Source organism: Halyomorpha halys, unplaced genomic scaffold (assembly GCF_000696795.3).
Source record: "Halyomorpha halys isolate HHAL.00 unplaced genomic scaffold, Hhal_1.1 Scaffold174.1, whole genome shotgun sequence".
Taxonomy (NCBI): Eukaryota; Metazoa; Arthropoda; class Insecta; order Hemiptera; family Pentatomidae; genus Halyomorpha; species Halyomorpha halys.
Genome location: NW_027107482.1, coordinates 96995 through 109264, shown reverse-complemented (window position 1 = coordinate 109264; position 12270 = coordinate 96995). Strand labels below are relative to the sequence as shown.

General features: G+C 29.0%; 1 protein-coding gene across 1 annotated transcript in view; it reads right to left on the bottom strand.

Annotated features, from left to right (window-relative positions):
• raw overlaps nt 1–11495 on the bottom strand; it is a 328767-nt gene extending 317272 nt beyond the window's left edge. Inside the window, exon 1 of the mRNA XM_067045836.1 lies at nt 11311–11495. The gene's annotated coding sequence lies outside the window, so the exon portion shown is untranslated. The remainder of the gene's footprint in view (nt 1–11310) is intronic.
• Nucleotides 11496–12270: the final 775 nt, after the last annotated feature.

Below are 12270 nucleotides of genomic sequence, written 5' to 3'. Positions count from 1 at the left end.
ATAATCAGACTATCTGTATGAAAAATAAATAAATAAAATAACATAATGATAAAATAATATATACAATATTTACACAATCGACCTGAGGATCCCTGACCCCACTCTATCCCCCACGTGTGAGGGGTAGAGCAGAGCTCAAAAGATCCCAGCGCATCCCTCTCGCCGCATCACTGGTAATGGGCCAGTGGAGGCTGAGCAAGTGCGCTAAAAACTAACAAAGTTCTAACGACATATGCTGATATATATACGACATTTATCAGTCTGTAAACAATGACCCTATTGCTGCATACCTATCAGATCACCTTTACTCTTCGTCATAAACCTGTACTCCTTCCCAACAGCATCTTTTTTTTAATATCCCAATAACGCCTTTGTAATATATTCGCTATTAAACCATCTTGACGAGAGACTTACTTGGGATCCCCATACTGGACTAAACAAAAGAAACTGCTCGTAGATGTTGATTAATACAACACCTACCTGAAAAACGTCTGATAAAAGATCTGCAGAGGAACATCACTTGAAACTGTACAACAACACCTTAAAAAAACAAAATGTTTTTTATAACATTTTCCAGGCTTTTTCCCGGGGCCTTTTCTACAGCAAAAAATCTGGGGTGGAATCCGCATCACCTGTCATTTGAGGTTAGTAAAATTTCAAATAAAAATTTTTAGCTTTTCCGTTCCTGACATAACTGGTATTTATAGGTTCTTAGATGTATGAAAAACGAATAACAACTTTATACCTGCCAAGAATACGACACAATAAAAAATATGAAGAACCGATGCAATCGGGAAAGATCGGTCGGTCTCGACCTTTACTGTTTGAATAGGATGATTCTAGTTTTTCTTCTTCGATCATAAAATCGATAGCATTTTCATATTTTGCAGAACCCAAAACATGTAGATGGACCCTAGTATGTCAGAATTTAGAAAATTTCAAATAAATCGATACACGATACTAAAATCGGTAGTATTTTCATTTTCTATATATCTCAAAACATAAAGATACCCTAACATGTTAGAAATCAGAAAAGTTAAAACAAATCGACACGCGATATTAAAATCGATGGTGTATTTTCATTTTCTATATATTTCATAACATAAAGGGACCCTATCATGTTCAGAATCAAGAAAGTTAAAATAAATCGATACGCGATCATAAAATCAATAGTATTTTCATTTTTGGCAAAAACATACATGAAACATATAAAAAAACCCTAATATGTTAGAAATCAGAAAAATAAAAATAAATCGATATGCGATCTTAAAATTGACATCATTTTCATATTCTGCATTCCTCAAAACGTATAAAGGAACCGTAACATGTTAGAAATCAGAAAAGTAAAAATAAATCGATATGGGATCTTAAAATTGATGGCATTTTCGTTTTGTACTTGTCTGAATATGTGAAATGGGACATACAAGGTGGTAAAAAAATAAGTGAATTTAAAAAAAAAAAATCAAATTCTCATTCGGATAACATGTATTCGACTGATTTTGTATTCGATAATTTTTCATTCGACTAATTTTTTATTCGATTGAAATAGTATTTAAAATATTCGAATAAAAAAGTATTCGGATTGTTTAGTCGTAGTTTTATTCGAATGAAAATGTATTTGTCTCTTGTCAATCGAATACAAACTTCGAATAAAATTGTATTTGTCTCTTGTCAATCGAATACAAACTTCGAATAAAATTGTATTCGTCTCTTGTCAATCGAATAGTTTTTGCCCACCTCTGGTTTAAGCCCTGTCAGAATATTTCAATAAACATGAGACCTATTTTATTATTAAATTTCATTTAATCGCTCATTTATTTACAGAGTTTAATCAAAATTATAACAAATTACAGAATTATAAGAACTGTTATGGATAAAAATATAAAAATAAACCCAATGAAGTGGTACTTCCAGTCAGATAATATTAGCTTAAAAGTTGCTGCCACGTACCCATAAATATGTAATTCCAGGTTTGTAAGACTATTCGTTTTCGAGCAACGTTGTTCATAGAAATAAAGACCATTTTGCGATATTTGGTTATTTTGACCTCAAAACGTGTATTTCGAAATGTTGCACAATACAATAATTTCAATTATATTCTCAAATGATTAATATACCAATAATTATATACAAAAAAACAATTGAAGTGTCAACTTTCTTAATGAAAATATATATGACTTGCCGTTTCTAAATAGATAGCTTTAGGAAACTTACATATTAACATATTATAACTATTCAATCACTAATTATAATAATTTCAATCATAATAGTCTTATTCACTGGAATTAATGAATTACACGAAACATGAAAAATACATTCATTTATAACAGATTCAAATTGAAACAATACTTTATAGTCTCTATTTCCAAAAATATGTATTAAAAATTTAAAAGGGATCTAAAACTGAAAAAAAGAAGTTCAATAATTATTTTAAAAAATGGTAAAACGAAAAGTATCCTTTGTATAAAAAAATTTGTCCCATTAAAACTTTAAAAATTCGATTTTTATACTCTTAACTGTTAACCTTCAAATATTAATAACAACGTACACAATAAAAATATAATTTACCAAAAAATTTTTTAAATTAATGATCTTATACTGGAAGAATTTCTAGAACAAAATGAAATTAGTGAATGACACTATATAACAATTTATTCCATATACAACGACGTTTCGGGGTTCTTCAGGTTGCTAGAAAACCAAATTCAACAAAATTTAAACATATACTTATAACATTACTACTACATCACATTATTCATTAAACTATTTACCTGATTAACTATGTTACATATAATGTATAATTAACTCCTTAATTTGTTATTACATGCTAATATTGAAACATATTATTGTAAATTATTAAATAAAAATATTTTTATAATATCAACTATTATACATTTGTCAAGGAGAATAATTACCTTCCTGAAGGTTATCTTTCATTATGATAACAACCAAATAGACTATAACAATAATCTCCTACCTATATTAGCATAGTAAGAATAGAAAAATAATAGAATCAGTACATATCACTAAAAACATTGAGAAAGCAATTAATTTTAAAACAGATACTAAAACTTTAGACACACATTACAAATAAATTATACATTTTAGTTTGTGTATTTTTATAGAATTTAGATTTATTTTAATCTTTGTTGTTTGTTATTGTATATAAAAATTGTTAATTTTAGTTAGATTGTTCATCTTTGTGGTAATACAGGTAGAAGATTATTGTTATAGTCTATTTGGTTGTTATCATTATGAAAGATAACCTTAAGGGAGGTAATTATTCTCCTTGATAAATGTATAATAGTTGATATTATAAAAAGTTTTTTATTTAATAATTGACAATAATATGTTTCAATATTAGCATGTAATGACAAATTAAGGAGTTAATTATACATTATATATAACATAGTTAATGAGGTAAATAGTTTATGAATAGTTTAATGAATCATGTGATATAGTAGTGTTGTAAGCATATGTTTAAATTTTGTTGAATTTGGTTTTCTAGCAACCTGAAGATAGGGATAACCCCGAAACGTCGTTGTATGTGAAATAAAGTGTTATATTTAAATAAGGAAGATTGTGTCATTCACCAATTTCACATTAAACAATTTTAATTAAATTTCGTGATGAAAACTAAAAGAGAAAAAGGAAAAAAAAATTAGTTAAAAATAAGGAAAGAGCTTATACTGACCATGTACATAACAGATTTGTTTATTGATACTAAAAAAATACTGACTACACCGAACCAAATTTGACATAGTGGCAAATAGATGCTATTTAAATTCGTTCATTTAGGTCGCTTGTCTGCTTTCCAATTTAATTGGCACGCTTTGCCAGATAGGATCAGCGTTCAAGTGCGATTTTGTTTGGCGCCAATGGCTTACGTTGCTTGGCAACTGTCAGGAATAATAAAGCTACCTCAACAGGTATGAGCGAAATTCCATTATGAAACTTTAATAATAATATTAATTATAACAATAAAAATCTTATAAATGCAAATAATATAATTGATCGGCGCTACAAACACTTAATAATAACTCCATTATAGTTACTAAATCCGGCAGATAGGTCAATAGGACAATTAGTGATACATTTTTGTCTTACATTTTGGTGTTCTAAACTAATTTATATTTTTATTTATTTTCGGCCAAACCATTGGAAATGAAAATGGCCTGAGGGCCGAAACGTTAGAGAGTTTTTGAAAATTAAACTTGAGAGTATATTGGATCAAAATTGTGAGAAAAAAAACATGAAATTCAGTGTTGTGTAGTTTTCGAAATAATCCCGTTAATTCATTATTTTTCGGTCTGAATGTTTTACAAAATAGTTTATTTTCTAAAATATCACAAAAAAGTGATGGGTATAAAATATATAAGATCAAAATTTAAAGTAGGCGGTATATAAACAATATATAAATAAAATAATAAACAGGATGAAGATAAATAAAAAAAGACTTATTAACTATACTAATAAGGTTAACGGATACATCTAAATATATATAATTGAAAAGTTCTATTGATTAAATTATTCATTTAATTAAATGAGTTGACGTAATAATTGTTTAAAAATGATAAACGTAAATGGTAAATTATTTTTTTTTTAAAAATTGTAATTTAGAAGATAATATTTGGAATAGTTAAAAAATAGAAATTTCTCTTCCATTCTTGGCAATCCTCCGAGGCGCCTGAAAAGAAGATGGCCTCGTGACCTTATATTGTAAACTGTTTTTAGAGTTCTACTACTGGGTAGCTTCTCTACATCCTTTATCATATCATTATGTCATTATGATCAAATTTACTGGTATTTTTTTATACAGTTGTAAATATCAATAAATAAATAAATAAAAAATAAGAGTTTAAATTAATATTAAAATAAAATTATTTCAATAAAAAAGTTTTTAATTATTGATTTATGTTATTAGTTTCAACCTTAAAATATCAGTAGCTTAGGCATTTCATATTATTTTGTATTATGTTTATTATAGTAGATGGAGTAGCCAGTGAGAAAACACGTCACTATGACGCTTTTAATAACTGATAAAAATTGAAAACATAATATTTATTATATTTCGTTTCAGTAAAAAAACAAAAACAAAAAAAAACGTGGGAAAGAGAATGCAGTAAACACTAACTAACTACATAAATAAGCCGCATTTTTGAAGGTTAAAAATACCAAATAAAGTAATAAAATTATTTAAAAGATTTTTATTTTATTTCATTTAATAATAGAATGGAATATGTATTTATTTTCTGAAAGACAAAGTCTTAATTTGAATATGTTAAAGATACAGTGTTATAACAAACCATGAGTCTAGTGATCCGTTACAAAAACAATAAACAAAAGATAAAAAAAAACTGGATAATACAAAACTACTAAAAGTAATATTCACTACATTTCATTAAACTTAATAATAATCAAAATGATTATAAATCAACCAAAACATAATATAAGTAAATTATTGTTATATTGCTTGGAATTCGAAAACTACTAACATGTGATTAACAGAGTAAAAATTATTACATACTGTCACAATGTAAACAGATTCTATTCCACCAAAATCATACATAAAGACCTAAATGTTCCTTATGTAACCGACCTAGCCCGAACCCGATATCATTTCTTCCATTATGAACTCCCTAACCCTCTAGTTTCTAACCTTGCTTCCTCTTCCATTCCAGGCAATTCTCCGAGGCGCGTGAAAAGAAGATGGCCTCGTGACCTTATATTGTAAAATGTTTTTAGAGTTCTACTACTGGGTAGTTTCTCTACATGATGTATCATACCATTATGATCTTACTTCAAATTTGCTTGATGTATTTTTTATACAGCTGAAAATGTCAATAAATAAATAAATAAATACTTCGTCAACTGTGTAGTGAGTAATTGAATTATTCAGACAGACTGGATAAATTGGTAAAACTCATAGACGGGCCTTGGTAAAACTTTGTAATCCGGACTATCCTGTTCAGAAATTTCCATCTCAAATCCATCAGTAAAACTACTAATTTCATGATGAATTGTTCTTGTAATATGTTTATAATTGTATAAACAATTAGGATGTATATAGTTATTATAATATGTATTCTAATAGAGTACATACTCAATTCGAGCAATAGTGAAGCATTCTTCAGTTGGAACAGCAAGTAATGTATAAATTAAAAAGAGAAGGGCAAAAATTATCTGCTGTTAACACTAACAGATAATGTTGCCATGGATACGAACCTTATTCATGAATGAACCATTGATAAATAAAAATCGTATCCATGATAATTTTAGCGTTTAGTTTCAATTATAGCTAATTTTTGCCTATCTCTAGTAAATCTTGCTTTAACCGGGGTATTTCTATATCATTTCGATCCAAAGTTGTACTAAAAGAAAAAGTCAATTTTGGTTTTATTTTGTAATAATTCTTTTTTACAATTTTACAATATAATGGTATGGTTGTAAGAGGAGATTGAAAGAAGAATCTCTACTCTTTCTAACGAGTCCAAGAACTTCGGCATCTGATAATCAAAGACGAGGTTCAAGACAGCATTATCTTTTATTTGTATATTTCTTTATTATTATTATTTTAATTTAATGAGTATTTTTGTTATTATTTACATTTACTTTCTTTTTTTTCCCTTATATTTCTGTATATATAGTACGAATGAGTATTTGAACAGTCATATTTAATGCCCTCAACTTGTGGCAGATTGTATTGGTTATCTTTAATAAAATGAATAAAATTAAAAAAAAAAGCGAGATACAGAGATTCGAGCCGAATCTTAATTTATTAATCTAAAACATTTTGGGGCCCTTGAAATTGAAAACAAATTTATCTTCATGGAATTCGTATTTTTTAAAAATATTTATTTATTTGATTCTTAGCCTCTGAAGTCCACGTAATATTATCCAAAACTTAACAATCTAAAGAGACATCTCCCTGGATCAATACGGAATTTATTAAACTCTCAATTTCGAATTAAAGTAGTTAAGTACAGAAAAGATAAAAAAATGATATAAATTAAAAACTTTTTTTTTTAGGCAATTCAGAGCAAAGGTGATGTTTGCCTAGTTATCTACAGGTGCCCAACCTCTTCTAACCATGGTGGGTGGTCAAGTTTTTTATTTTGTGTTACCAACACTTAAAAAAGGCAACACCCCCAGGCAGGATTCGAACCAGCGCTGCCCACAGATCTCAAAACGTACCCCTGAAACGTTTCAATCAATTTTTAGATTGAACAAATTTCATACCAAAATGAGAAAGAAAAAAATTGATAAGTTGCAATTGTATTTTTCGTAAACTTGTTGGAAATTTACTTAGCACCAATCTGAAGTAAGCAATGACTATATCGATATCTTCGTTTCAGTTGTAACACTTAATAAGTCTAAGAAAAAAAACACTTACAAAAAGTGAAAATTAATTTATAACCTTAAATACTTTCTTGGGACTGGTTAATGTTGTTTAAATAAATAATTTAATTTTTATCCATTATAGTCTCCACACATTTTATTCTCTTTACAAGTCCGACGTTTTGGCCAATCCGGCCATCTTCAGGGACAATCTTAATTCAATTTTTGAACTAAATGATTTAAAAACTCAACTTCATGCAGCCTATTCTGTCCAGGTCAAATCAACAATTTCTAATTAGTCAATCTTCCCATTAAAAAAAAAAATTAAAATTAATTTATCACAGTCAGTTATTTGTTAAAAATTTATCACAACAATCTTCTGAATTGGCCGAAACGTCGGACTTGTAAATTAAATAAAATGTGTTGGGACTATAATGGATAAAAATAAAATTATTTACTTAAATAAAGTAAAAATTAATGCTTCAATCTAGAAACATCTCAAGAGTATTCTGGAAGTCAGAAAAAAAATTAGTAGTGAAGATGGTCAAGGGGTGTTCAGTCAGCAATAAACAAGAAATTATTCATTCGTACCGACGTTTCGACCTAAATTTCAGATCTTCATCAGGGCTAAAAACAAAAATTGATAACAACCATCATTCAGAGAAAACAAATAATAAACTAAAAAATTTGAAAATATACATAACAATGAATTGAAAATAAAATAGTTGATTTTATTAATCAACTTCAGATTTTATGTTTATTTGCTGAACGTACCGCCGACTATCTTCTCCACTTTTAATCTACGGTGAACTAATCAACACCTCATTAAGAAAAAAATTAGATTGATGTACCACAACATGTCGATTGAAAAATCTTTTGAATGATACGTTATTTTTATAAGCATTTATAATTGTGTTTTTGACCAAAGAGGTATCAGTTCTTAAGTATAACAATAATTGTATACAAATATTAATTCCAGCAGGATACATTCAACAATTTTTTTTTTTTTTTATTTTTTTTTTTACAAATTGCCGAATTCGATGCATGCCGAAGCTAAGCTATATTAGCCGAAATCAGTTGTATATATTTCTGTTTGTACGCTCAGGATTGGACCTTTTTTATATATGTTTATAATCATTAGTTCGAATTCCTCTCGTATTCAATCCTTACAATCCATAATCCTTCGTAAAATCCTAAATGCTCCTTACTTTGTCACAAATAAAATCATATATAAAGACCTTAATGTTCCCTATGTAACCGATCTAGCCCGAACCAGATATCACTCCTTCCATTATAAACTCTCTAACCACTCAAACCCCTTAGTTTCTAATCTTGCATCCTCTTCCATTCCTGACAATCCTCCGAGGCACCTGAAAAGAAGATGGCCACGAGACCATATAATGTAAAATGTCATTAGAGTGCTACCAATGGGTAGTTTCTCTACACGCCTGTAACACTCTAATTTAACTTAGATCAGATTTACTAAATGTATTATAATGTACAGTTGTAAATAGCAATAATAAAAAAAAAATAATCATTAGTTAACAGTTATAAACTGTGTTTTATATATGTAACCGAAAACCTTTTGCTTAGTGCTGGACACCTATCATCCCAATAGGAGGTATAGTTTTTATTTTATTTTATTTTTTATTTTTTTATATCATTAAATATGAAGTGATGTTTTTGTTTTATTATTTTATTTTAACGAATGTGGATACCCCAGCTTTGATATAGTGTTTGTTATTGGTTTATATAAACGATCTTTAACTCACGATTTTTTTTTTAAATTACTACAATTGATTATCTATTTAATATGTATTTCACTGGTTAACTCTATTTGTACCGGGGTTGCCACATAAACAAATAAATAAATTATTATATTGTTTCTAATAAGACTATATAGCTAGTTGTTTACAAGGTCAATTAGTAATAATATCAGTAAAAACAGCATTACTGAAATTGTAAAATAGAATAATTATTTTTTTGTATTATTTGTGTACAATTCTACTTACTATACGTAGCCGGTCGTTTGTATCCGGGGGAGATAGAGCGTCAACTTAAGCTGCCTCACGACTGCAGCGGCGCCAGCTCGAATCTGGTCTGAAGGGTCAACTTTTTTTTTTGTGGTGGTCCCACGAAATAAAACTTGAACCACCCCCATAGTTAGAATAAGTTGATTACCTCTAGATATCCTCCCCGTATGTCAGAAATGACCAGGAATTAAAAAAAAAAATTATATATACCTACATTATAAAATATTTTATTATGGACGAAATATAGAACTATATATACATGTATAAAATTTAAGTACTGATGAGATCGTTGATCCTGAAGAGGGGGGGGGGGTAGATTCCCGAAACGTTTATGAAAAAAAATATTAAATAAAAATTTTTAGAGGAGAGAGTTTTCAAAAATATATCTAGTTCAATAAGTAGAAAACCCTCTGGTGAAAAAATATTTTATTAAAATATTATTTTGTATTCTTTTTTAAATAAATTTTTTTTTTATTAAGGGTACATTATAAGGAAGTACTGTTTCTTGAACAACAGTTTTTGAAGGGGGTGATTGTACATGGTCACGCATAGCCACCAGATGTTTCCCCCATTAGAAATACCAACTTAAGGAGGCTGGGTGGACCCCGGACGCCTCCTGAGACCACAGGGTTAACTACAGTTCGAACCCGGTCCTTCGGGAAAACAGAGTCTTACCCACTGAACCATTCCTCCTCCGCTCCTCTTTTTTAATGAGTTAGCTTAAATATATTTTTATCTAATTAGTGGATATACACCACATTGTTAGATCTCAAAAATAATACTTGGTGTATTAGTATTTTATTATATTACCTGTTTGTTCTATAAGTTTATGTTTATTTAGTGGATTAAGTATAATACCTATAGAAACAGCACTACAAAGGCTATAAAATTGATTCTTTTTTATATAATAAATATAATGTACCAGAAAAGTATAGTTTTATTACTTTTTTTTTTTGTGATACTATACTTAATACTATTTTTTATTTTCTAATTGGTGGATTTGCATAACTGTAATTCCGATGGAATCCATTGCATTCCTATGTAGAGTTTATATATCTATTTTATTGTGATAACAGTGATAGATATCTAAACAACAGCAAACACAACAGCTCGTATAATAGTATATAATTATATGACCTATTGCTTATATGGCTGATTATCTATAATACATATAAACACAGTTGTACAAAAGTTATAAAATATAATTTATTTTTTTTAATGATAAAAATATCGTTCCATATATATATATTTTATTATAAGTACTATGCTTAAATTATTTATTTTCTGGTTGGAGGATTACACTGATGGAATTCCAATTGAATCCATGGAGAATTCGTAATTCTATTCCAATGTAAAATTTATATATTCATTTTATTGTGTTATCAGTGTTAGCTAACGTAAACAATGCCTCCTGTATAATAGTTTATTATATACTGCATATTAGGTCTATACTTATTGTTTATAGGATTAATTAACAATAATACCTGTAAAAACATCACTTCATTTTTATATAATTTATTTTTTCTACCTTTTTTGTAATGGCATGCCTAAATGCCTTATGTATCAATATTATTGCGTTATCAATGCTATCTATCTAAAACAATATCTCATGTATTAATAGTTTATTATATGTTGTAAGTTAGGTCTAAAACCTATTGTTTATTTGGTTAATTAACAATAATACCTGTAAAAACATTGCTTCATTTTTATATAATTTATTTTTTCTCCCTCTTTTGTAATGGCATTAATTTTTTATCTACATTTATGTATTTCAATGTATCAATATTATTGCGTTATCAATGCTATCTATCTAAAATAATATCTCATGTATTAATAGTTTATTATATGTTGTAAGTTAGGTCTAAAACCTATTGTTTATTGGGTTAATTAACAATAATACCTGTAAAAACATGGCTACAAAAGCTATCAAATATAATACCTTTATTGTTATGAGTGCTTGTGACTTGGAAATCGTCTACGACTACAAGATTTGTTGTGTCAATTAGTATCATTAAAGATACGATATTACGAGGTTAGAGAAATCTAGTAATATAGAACTAGCTCACCGGAGAGTGTGCGAGACGAACACCCGGCACTGCCAACACTCCCGCCCGAGGGAACTTACTAGGGCCGAAGGAGTGGGGGGTCGAGGCGGCCCGGAGGCCCCCCACCAAGGGCTGTATAGGGGGGGCTATACCCGGCGCTGATCTCATGGCTACAGGTGTATCCCGGATACCCTCTTCGTCGTGTGACCTCTCTCCTGGGGATGAGGTCATGGGGAGGGAATGACACGCATAAACTCAGGTGACGGGTGGCTGCTCGTTTATGGCCATCAGACCAGATCCAGGTAGGAACCGAAGAGAAGTTCAAGGTTATTCTCAAATAACGGATACTTTTTTAACATAACTCATTTCCAAAAACATAAAAATCTAGAGCGGTATGTGCCTCACTCAAGTTTTTCACTTAGCACACTAATTTGAGTTGAAATTATTTTCATCTTTATTTAAACATGTTAAATGGAGAAATATTTCCTTCTTTTAGCATGTTACAAGGATATAACATATTTGGGGTATTCATGATGTTGTGTTAAATGTTAAATGTTATAACTATAGGATTGTGAGAAGCTCTATTTAAAGTCATGTTAAATGATAAATGCATAAGAGCCCCTAGCGCATTTTCTCAGCAACTTGTTTTATAAGCCTTTATGTTTATAACCTTTCCTTCCAGAGCCTCATGTTATTGTTTACTTCGAATTTGATTTAAGTTTCAGTTTTAATTTAAGCAATTTATTACAACATGCCTAAAGTGGAATTTGTGTGAAAGTTTATCTTATGAGTGTCTTATTGATCTTCAAACTTGTGAGGAAGAGAATGAAGATGAGCTAATTGACAACTGTATT